Below are 10000 nucleotides of genomic sequence, written 5' to 3' on the forward strand. Positions count from 1 at the left end.
GTGCCGGGAGTGGGTAATTTGCGCGCCTGCTGCCTTCCTTGGATGTGGTAGCCGTTTCTCAGGCTCCCTCTCCGGAATCGAACCCTGATTCCCCGTTACCCGTTACAACCATGGTAGGCGCAGAACCTACCATCGACAGTTGATAAGGCAGACATTTGAAAGATGCGTCGCCGGTACGAGGACCGTGCGATCAGCCCAAAGTTATTCAGAGTCACCAAGGCAAACGGACCGGACGAGCCGACCGATTGGTTTTGATCTAATAAAAGCGTCCCTTCCATCTCTGGTCGGGACTCTGTTTTTAAAAAAAAAAAAAAAAAAAAAAAAAAAAAAAATCTTTATTTCATTTCACAATAGTTATACAATAATGACCCACCACCTTAATGATTAGTGGGTCCTATATTTCTAAGTTTACAATAGCAGCTTTAACATTTATCTTTACTACAGACAGTTCTATGAGTTCTACTGGGCAGACTACGGCTGGTTTACTAGCTAACATAATTTCTAATTGCTACGATTAATTATTACTAACTGCCTGCAGCGTAACAAGTGTGCCAGTTTGGTAATATAAACCTACTTAGATGCCTTGCTCATAGAGCTAATCCCTATGAGCGAGCCCCTGGCACAGGGCAGGCAAGGGATAACTTATCGCTGCAGGTTCCTAATTTACTATCCTATTTTAATTAACTAAATCTAATTTATATTCTATGTCATAATTGGTGCATTTCCTAATTCGGGATCGCCCCAGTCCCCCTGGTCCTGGTCGTGGCGGATTCCAACTGTGGAGTCGACCTATCCACGAACAGGCGTTACAGGATTGGGGCAGAGGTCGCAATCGGTGTTTTCTATTTATTTATTACGCATGAAGGTCTCTCAAAAAAGTTGTCAATACTTTCTGCGATACCTCGTTTGCGAGCGTGTTTATCAGTTTAAACGTCTCCTCTCGTCTTAAAAGGTCATAGGTGTCTGTGCTTGGTAGTTGTCGTCTCAATGTCCCGGCTACATCATCGAAGAGGGGGCACTCGTAAACCACATGGTCGGGAGTACCCTCCGGTGCGCCACAGTCGCACGCAGGTGTCGCCCTTCTCCCAAACCGACAAAGATAAGTCGGATAGGGGCCATGACCGGTGAGAAAGTGGAGCAATCCCCTGGTTGGCTCGAAGTACTTCATTTGCAGTCTGTCCTTTACGTCTGGTAGAAACTGGAAGGTTCTTCTACCAGTTTCATCTGACTCCCATGTTTCCTGCCACAACTCTACCCCTCTTTCCCTAATCTCCCCTTTTTCCCTGACTGGTGCCCCCATAATTTCTTCTACCTTGGTGATGACTCCCCTTTTTGCCCAGTACCACGCAGCCTGTTCTCTTATCTTTATATCCAGGGGACAGAGCCCCATTATGAGTAACAGGGCTCCCCCTGGAGATGTTCTGTATGCTCCCACGGACCTTAAAATCATATTCCTTTGTACTCTTCTCACCGTCACAGCAGGCGCCACCCTCGTGAGCCTGTGAGCCCAGACTCCCGACCCGTAACCCACTATTGACGTCAGTATGCTATTATGGTAAAGTTTGATTAAATGAGGCGGGAGGTGGAATCTTTTGTGTCCTATGGAGATTAGATTATTTAGTAATTGTAGTGCTTTCTGGGTTACGGTTTCTATGTGCCTTGCAAAGTTCCACCTTTCGTCGATGATGATTCCTAAGTAGCGCGTTTCTCGTCTCCGAAGAACGGGCGTGCCGTCAATTCTCACAGTCGGGTTTCTTATCAGCTGTCCTTTAAGTAGTAGATAGGTCGACTTGGATGGTGATATAGTCATTTTGGTCTTTTGGCACCATAGTTGTAATTTGTTTATTGCTCCCTCGATTTTCGGTTCTAAGTCCTCGCGACTTCGGCCGCCGACCAGCAGGAGGAGGTCGTCGGCATAAGCTATCACCTCTAGCACATCTTCGCTCTGTTGCAGGCTATCCAGAAGAGGCTCCATGTGGATGTCCCAAAATAGGGGACCCAACACGGAGCCCTGGGGGCAACCTTTAGTGATAGTTTTTCGGATGTTCCCGCTAGCGGATGATAGCTGTACCTCCCGATCTTCACAATAGCTCCTCAGACACCCATATAGCAGCCCTGGGCACTCCTTCTCCCGAAGGCAGGAGAAGAGCGAAGGCCACCACAGGTTGTCGAAGGCGCCACTGATATCCACCATGATGCCGACAACATACTTGCACGGGGCTGAGCCACAGACCTCGGCTGCCAGGGCGATGGCATCAGATGCCGATCGCCCCGACCTAAAACCGAATTGCCTGTCGCTCATCCCGCGCAGCATGCGGTGAGCATTCAGTCTTTCTGCTAATAGCTTTTCAAAGATTTTCCCGAAGCCATCCAGCAGGCAGATGGGCCTATAGGATTTGGCCTCTGTGGGATCTTTATCGGGGCCTTTCTTTATAATCACCACGTTTGCAGCTTTCCATATTTTTGGGAATTTCCCTTGCCTGAGGCATTCGTTAAAGATTTTTGTGAGTGGTATGGTTAGCTGTGGGGCTAAGAACTGCACTACCTCCGCCACAATGCCGTCTGGCCCGGGGGCTTTTCCTTTCTTTAAGGACTTGATATGAGCAGCAACTTCCTCCTCAGAGAAGGGGAGGACCGCTATGTCGTTGGCGTATCTACGAAGGTCTTCATTACGTAGTTGTCGCTGTTCTTCGGTGTCGTCATTTCTGTCATCGTCAGGCAACAGCGACTGGAGGAGGACCTCAGCAGTCTCCTGCCAGGATTCCGTCATCCCGTCCCCGTGCCTGAGCGATGATATCATTGTTGGGGAGCGAATCTTTTCCCTTACTAATCTATATGGCACACCCCAAGGGTCGATGGCCAGCTGATCGGTAACGAACTTCTCCCAACTAGTAATTCTGGTCTTATGTAATTCTTTTTGGAAGTTGTCTTTTGCCTCCCGGTATAGCTGCAGCCATCTTTGTTTTTCCCACCAGACGACACTGCGCTGGTAGTGCTTCCTCAGTCTCCTAACAGACTGACGTAGTTGTTGCAATTCGGCTGACCATGGTGCCGGTGTGGCCGCCACGGCTCTCCTCCTGGTTGGTACGGCCGCCTTAATCGCCCTTGTTATTGCGTGTACCAGTTCTTCAGCTCTGTCGTCCACGTTGAAGTCCTGTCGTTCGTCTCCCTCTGGTGATGGAGGAATGTTGTACTCTCTGGCTAGGCGTTCCCAATCTGTTTTTCTAAAATTCCTTTGCACCTCCCACCCCATGGCCCAGCGGCACTCACTGTCTCCAATAATAAAGGTGATTAAATTGTGATCGCTAGTGGTGGCATTATCTTCCACTCTCCATTCTTGGAGTATGTTCACTGCGTTTGGAGTGAGCAGGGTCACGTCAATGTTGGTGCCCTGTCCTCCTCCAGCTACGTAGGTTGGAGGATTACCTGGTCTGTTTGCCACCACTAGTTGTAGAGCCATTATCATTTCTTCAGCTTTTGCGCCATTTTCGTCCCTTGTGCCACTGTACCATAGGGGAGATTTGGCGTTAATGTCAGCAGTTATGATGATTTTGCGCCCCCGCAACGCCGTGACCACTCTCACAAGATGATCTATGTGTTGCTCAATTCTGTCTCCGTACTGAAAATACATGTTAATGATGATTACAATTCCCGCAGGAGATTGTATCTCCACGACGTTGCAGTGGCTGTTGGAGAACTGTGACAATGGTGTAGCACGCAGTGCAGCGTTAGTTATCAGAATGGCCGCTCTGGGGATGTCCCCACTGCTAACAGTTTGCCATGTTGCAGCAGTGAACGCGACTTTTCCAGCCAGAGAGTATGGCTCCTGTAAACAGAGTACATCCAGTCTCTTTTCCACCACTTCCTTTCGGAGCTCCTGCATCACTAGTCGACTGTTATGAGTGTTGAGTTGTCCTATTTTTATTTTGGTCGTCATGGGAAGTAAGTATGTGTGTGGTCATGCGGCCAGTTTTTGTTCCAATCATATGCCAGTCGTCCGTTTGCTACTGATTGATGGTAAAAGTCATTTAGGTCAAAATTTTCTCCTCGTCTTTCAAACACTTTTTGGAGTAAGTCCTGCAGTGCTCCGAAATCAGTGGGGAGGTTCACCGACTTTAATTGCATTCTGTCCACAGCCTCCATCACCGAGAAGGTTACCCTTCGTCCGTACTTATGTCCTACTCGGACCACATGTCGTAAGGCAGTGGTCAGGGTAGTCGGCTGCTCCAGTCTAGTTAGTTGCATGGTGTACTCCAGATTTGTGTACACCCTCACCGGGTCCACAGGTGGCAGACTAACCACCGTGCTGTCTTTGGTGTTAGAGTAGGCAGTGGAGCTCGTTATCGTGCTTTCTTGGACAGGTTTTGCGGATTTATCTGTCACTACCAAAGGATGCTCTTGCCGTTGTTGGTTTTTAATCGGCAGCGTGTCCCGGCATTGGGAGGAGGGTGCTCTAACCTCTGAGGGGAGCTTGGTTTGAATGCCGATGACCCTGGTGGGGGACTCGGTTTGTATGGATTTATCGACTGTTGGTAGGTCGGCGCTGATGAGCGACTTCAAGAAATTTCTGAATCTGCTTGCTCTCATAGCATCCCTCCTCCTTTTGCTCGGGGATTTATGCTTTGGCATCCTGGATGGTATGCCTTTTTTAGCCATAATCAATGCGAGAAATCAACCTCTGTTCGAGCATCCTGTAGGTAGGACAGTTTCGTCCTGTGGCTCCACAAGACTTCTTGCCACGACTCTTGCATGGGATGCATACACCTGTGGCCTTACAGTCTTTCCTTGTGTGTCCATTGTCACCGCAGTTGGAGCAGGCCGACCCCCTGGTGCAGTGCCTCAGAATGTGGTCCAAGTCGCCGCAGTTGTGACAACGAGGTACCACAATATAATCTTTGGTATTTATGGCGTGGAATCCCACGTATAGTCTGCCCAGTACCGTTATTTTCTTCCACATTGTTGCGGAGACCTCGGCAACGTGATGTACAACATCACGATCCCGAGGACCCGTTTTAAATCTTAGTTTAAAATTGTCTTGAAATTCTTTTTCATTTATATGTTCAAAATTCTGTTTTCTGATTGCCTCAGTCACCTCTTCATTAGTCATTACAGTGGGAACGTCATACATTATGACTAGGGGGTTCCTCTTTTTGGGGGGTTCGCATTTAACTACTGCATTTAATTTAGGATTTTCGAGTAGTTTATTCTTGTCCTCTTCAGACGCAACCTCCACAATCACCGAGTTGCGGCTGGGTTTGACTCGTTTAATCTTTATTTTGTCTTTTACTGGGTCTATAGTTGTGGTCAGAAGCTCCTGGATTCTTTTTACACTCGTGTCTTTGCCAGGTAGGGTCCTAAGGAAGACTGCCGTTTCCTGTTTTCTTGTGACCCTGTCAATAGCCTCTTTTGTGTTGTTTTGTCTGGGGGCTTGTGCTGCCACTGCCGCCCAGGTCTTGCTCGGTTGTTGCTGTTGTCTCATCCGTGTGTTTTCTCTCTCTAGCTCCTCTACTCGTCCTTCCAGTTTAGCATGAGCAATTGCCCATGCAGCCAATTCATTTTTTATTTGCAAGATTGCTGCCTGACTAATCTTGCCATTTTTAATACTCTGTTCCAGGAGCAGCGTAATTTGAGAGTGCCTCTGCATAACTGTGTAATCCTCTACTGCCTGTCCCGCCTCGTCCTGTGGAGAGGGATCAGGCGCAAGAGAAGCTCTCGAAGGCGCACTAGTATCACTCGTTTCTGTTGTGGCCATTATGAACGAGTGATGAAAGGAAGTGGGAGCCCGTCTCTTGCCCCGGACCGGCTCCTCTGGCATGGGGGGGGACTTCTGCAGCTCGCCCACCGACCTCGCCCCCAGGTCAAGGGCACTTCAGAGCTGCCGGGTTCAGCGCGCCGTCGCCAGCGCACTGGTCCCCATCGATGGCCCCGTCGTCGATGATTTCATACGACGCTCCTCGGCAACTGCACCCCGCACTCCGGAGAGGCGGATGCACCCCTCGCCCTTCGCCGCCTACTTGTCCGAGCTTCCACCAGAAGGCCAAGGACCCACTCCTACTCAGGTGGTGGGTCGGTCCCCCAGTCGTTCAGCGGTCTGGGCCCATCTAACCTAGCCCAGGCGATGTCACCACCTCCTGGGTTTGGCAGAACACGCCCCGGTTGCCCAGGGGCGCGGCGAAGCACCCTTGCCGATTCGCGCCGTGATCCCACGCCGACAAACGAGGTCGCCGGCACGCAGAGCACCTGCTGGTCTGTGCCCTGCAAACAGAAAGGGACTGATGTTCGGTCCCTCGACACAGCTCCCCCTGTGCCACGCACCCTTCGCTTTCGCATCGGGTTGGGTCGCAGCTCTCCCTTTCGTCGCAAGGCAAAATGCCGAGCTTAACGTCTGGCACCACGGGAAGGCGGAAAGAGCTGCTTGGGAAGGAGAGGCTATGAGAGACGCATCACTTCCCCTGTGAGGACTGCCGCGGCACACCCGACTGGAAAGCGATACGCCCCAGTGCGAGCCCCCGTGCCTTACGGCGCGCCGACAACGGGCGGGCCCGTGCCGAAACGCGCCGTCAAGCGACTGACCTCACGCTCAGACTCTGTTTGCATGTATTAGCTCTAGAATTACCACAGTTATCCAAGTAACGTGGGTACGATCTAAGGAACCATAACTGATTTAATGAGCCATTCGCGGTTTCACCTTAATGCGGCTTGTACTGAGACATGCATGGCTTAATCTTTGAGACAAGCATATGACTACTGGCAGGATCAACCAGGGAGCTGCGTCAACTAGAGCTGAGCAGCCGGCCGCCCGGGAGTGTGTCCCGGAGGCCCGCGCGAACACGCAAGCGTCCGCTCAATTATTCCGCAAACAGGAGGAGGCTGGGCTCCCCTGCACGATACACCTCGAAACCCTCTCAGGTCCCGGCGGCGCGCAGCGCCGTCCTAAGTACTTGGTCGGGTTCGAGAGAGGCGCAATCGCCCGGAGATAGGCGAGTAGACGCTTTCAGTGCGACCACCCGTGCTCCCAACTGAGCTTGCCGCTGCCGACAGAGGCCCGGGAGCGTGCTGTCGTGGTGTTGCCGGCGGGAGACAACACGCGGCCACAAACAGTGGCCGGGCAGCTCCAACGCCAGCGCCACAGAGGGGCAGAGCCCCACTTGGGTGCCAAAGCGAACTCTCCCAGCACAGCGCACGCGCCAACACATCCGCACAGCTGCGATACAAACCACCTGCGAGAACCGCGGGGGCGACCGAGCAGCAGACGGCGTCGCGGCGCCGAGTGCCGGGCGGCGGCGCATCCTCAACGCACACAGTCCTCAATCGGACCAGCACACTGCAGATGTCCACCGCGCTTCGCACCGGGCCCGCGAGGACCCACTTTGGCCGCACGGCGCCGCGCGTTGGGTGCGCCGGCGCGCAGCTGCGCCGCCTGCCGCGTCCGTCGGCCGGCGCGCCTGCCACTGGGCGCCCCCACCAGCCGGCTGTAGCGCGTGCGCCCACGCAGCGCGCGGCCAGCACGCCGGGCGCTCCCCCCTCACCGGCCGGGGACGGTCCCACCCAGCCACCGCCGCGTATCGCTTCATACCCACATGCCCACTCACGTTCGTGGGTATGACGGGTGTCGCTGAAGCAACCAGTTAATACCTGTACCGATTGTCGCAATCAATGATTCACCTCCAGCGTATACAACCGCGCAACAACGGATTTCCAGTTCATTTGCGTAACTTGGGCAGCAAACGTAGACGTCCATCTACATTTGCAAATTCAGTGGGTCTTGCATGCCTGGATGATATGCGTCACGACACGCCACATCAGCCCACATACATGCTGCGACGTATGCACGAGAGAACACGTGGAAGGTGGCCCGCGTACGTATGCGAATGCCATTGCACAGCTGCGAAGCTCATTGAACACGCAAACTCCCGCCTGACGAACTAGAGGCGACAGGGGAGCGATATAAGTCTTACAGCAGTACACATTACAGTGGATAGCGGGACCATGTGGAACGTACGCACCACTCGCTAGATGTTGTGAGGGTACGCACCGTAACATGAATCAATACGCAGGACACCAGAGAGTGCGAGCACTGACCTATGTTGAGAGGGTTGCGATTAGGCAACGCTACATGAATGTTTCAATTCATATAACAATTACAGGTTAGGTTAGGGCGCAACGTGCGTTAGGTTAGGGCGCAACGTGCGTTAGGTTAGGGCGCAACGTAGGTTAGGTTAGGGCCCAACGTAGGTTAGGTTAGGGCCCAACGTAGGTTAGGTTAGGGCCCAACGTAGGTTAGGTTAGGGCCCAACGTAGGTTAGGTTAGGGCCCAACGTAGGTTAGGTTAGGGCCCAACGTAGGTTAGGTTAGGGCCCAACGTAGGTTAGGTTAGGGCCCAACGTAGGTTAGGTTAGGGCCCAACGTAGGTTAGGTTAGGGCCCAACGTAGGTTAGGTTAGGGCCCAACGTAGGTTAGGTTAGGGCCCAACGTAGGTTAGGTTAGGGCCCAACGTAGGTTAGGTTAGGGCCCAACGTAGGTTAGGTTAGGGCCCAACGTAGGTTAGGTTAGGGCCCAACGTAGGTTAGGTTAGGGCCCAACGTAGGTTGGGTTAGGGCCCAACGTAGGTTAGGTTAGGGCCCAACGTAGGTTAGGTTAGGGCCCAACGTAGGTTAGGTTAGGGCCCAACGTAGGTTAGGTTACGGCCCAACGTAGGTTAGGTTAGGGCCCAACGTAGGTTAGGTTAGGGCCCAACGTAGGTTAGGTTAGGGCCCAACGTAGGTTAGGTTAGGGCGCAACGTAGGTTAGGTTAGGGCGCAACGTAGGTTAGGTTAGGGCGCAACGTAGGTTAGGTTAAGGCGCAACGTAGGTTAGGTTAAGGCGCAACGTAGGTTAGGTTAAGGCGCAACGTAGGTTAGGTTAAGGCGCAACGTAGGTTAGGTTAAGGCGCAACGTAGGTTAGGTTAAGGCGCAACGTAGGTTAGGTTAAGGCGCAACGTAGGTTAGGTTAAGGCGCAACGTAGGTTAGGTTAAGGCGCAACGTAGGTTAGGTTAAGGCGCAACGTAGGTTAGGTTAAGGCGCAACGTAGGTTAGGTTAAGGCGCAACGTAGGTTAGGTTAAGGCGCAACGTAGGTTAGGTTAAGGCGCAACATAGGTTAGGTTAAGGCGCAACATAGGTTAGGTTAAGGCGCAACATAGGTTAGGTTAAGGCGCAACATAGGTTAGGTTAAGGCGCAACATGGGTTAGGTTAAGGGATGGTGTATGAGGGGGGGAGGGGACGAGGTTCGTTCATAGTGATGATGGTAAGTGGACGCCTGAGGCACCCTGAGATGTGTCACGTCAGGATGCACCTTTGGCTCAGGGGAGGTGGTGCGCCGGTTCCGTGGGTGTGGCAAGGGAGTGGCAGACCTGTGTCTTTCATTCCTGCCATTGCTTATATGCTGTGAGACACGCCAGTGTGGTGGTGTTGGCTGCACCCCTGTGTAGCACATGTGTGGGTGTTTGTGGCTTATCTGCGTAATGATGGTTGTTGGAAGAGTGAGATATTCTGTTTTTGGGGTGGACCTCCTGGTTTTGTTATCATAGTGTGAATGGTGTAATGTGGCGGAGAGGATGCACTGGATGTTGTTCCATGGTGGTGCTTAGATATTGTGTCTGTGTCTGTTACAGCCAGAGAGTAGTGTGTGATAGGGTGTCTGGGTGACGTGTAGTTCACATTGTGTGCACAGACTGTCAGCATGTATAGGGACAGTTGTATGTCGTATGTCATCTATATTCCGATGGCTCTGCATCTATTAGTTATCAGCGCCATGTATCAGTTTAATCTGGTTGCAGTCTCGTGGTGTTCTATCTCTGTACAGTAGTAGAGGTGCGACTGCACTACGTAGCTACCCCTTGCGGCAGCTTTCCCCGGTGTATGGCATATGATTATCAGCAATGAGTCGATTAGTGACAACTGGTCGTGTGACAACGTCACATGTCTGCGGGTGGGATACGCTACAACCTGCTTGTGGGTC

The sequence above is a fragment of the Schistocerca nitens genome, chromosome 7 (genome assembly GCF_023898315.1).
Source record: "Schistocerca nitens isolate TAMUIC-IGC-003100 chromosome 7, iqSchNite1.1, whole genome shotgun sequence".
NCBI classification, from domain to species: Eukaryota; Metazoa; Arthropoda; class Insecta; order Orthoptera; family Acrididae; genus Schistocerca; species Schistocerca nitens.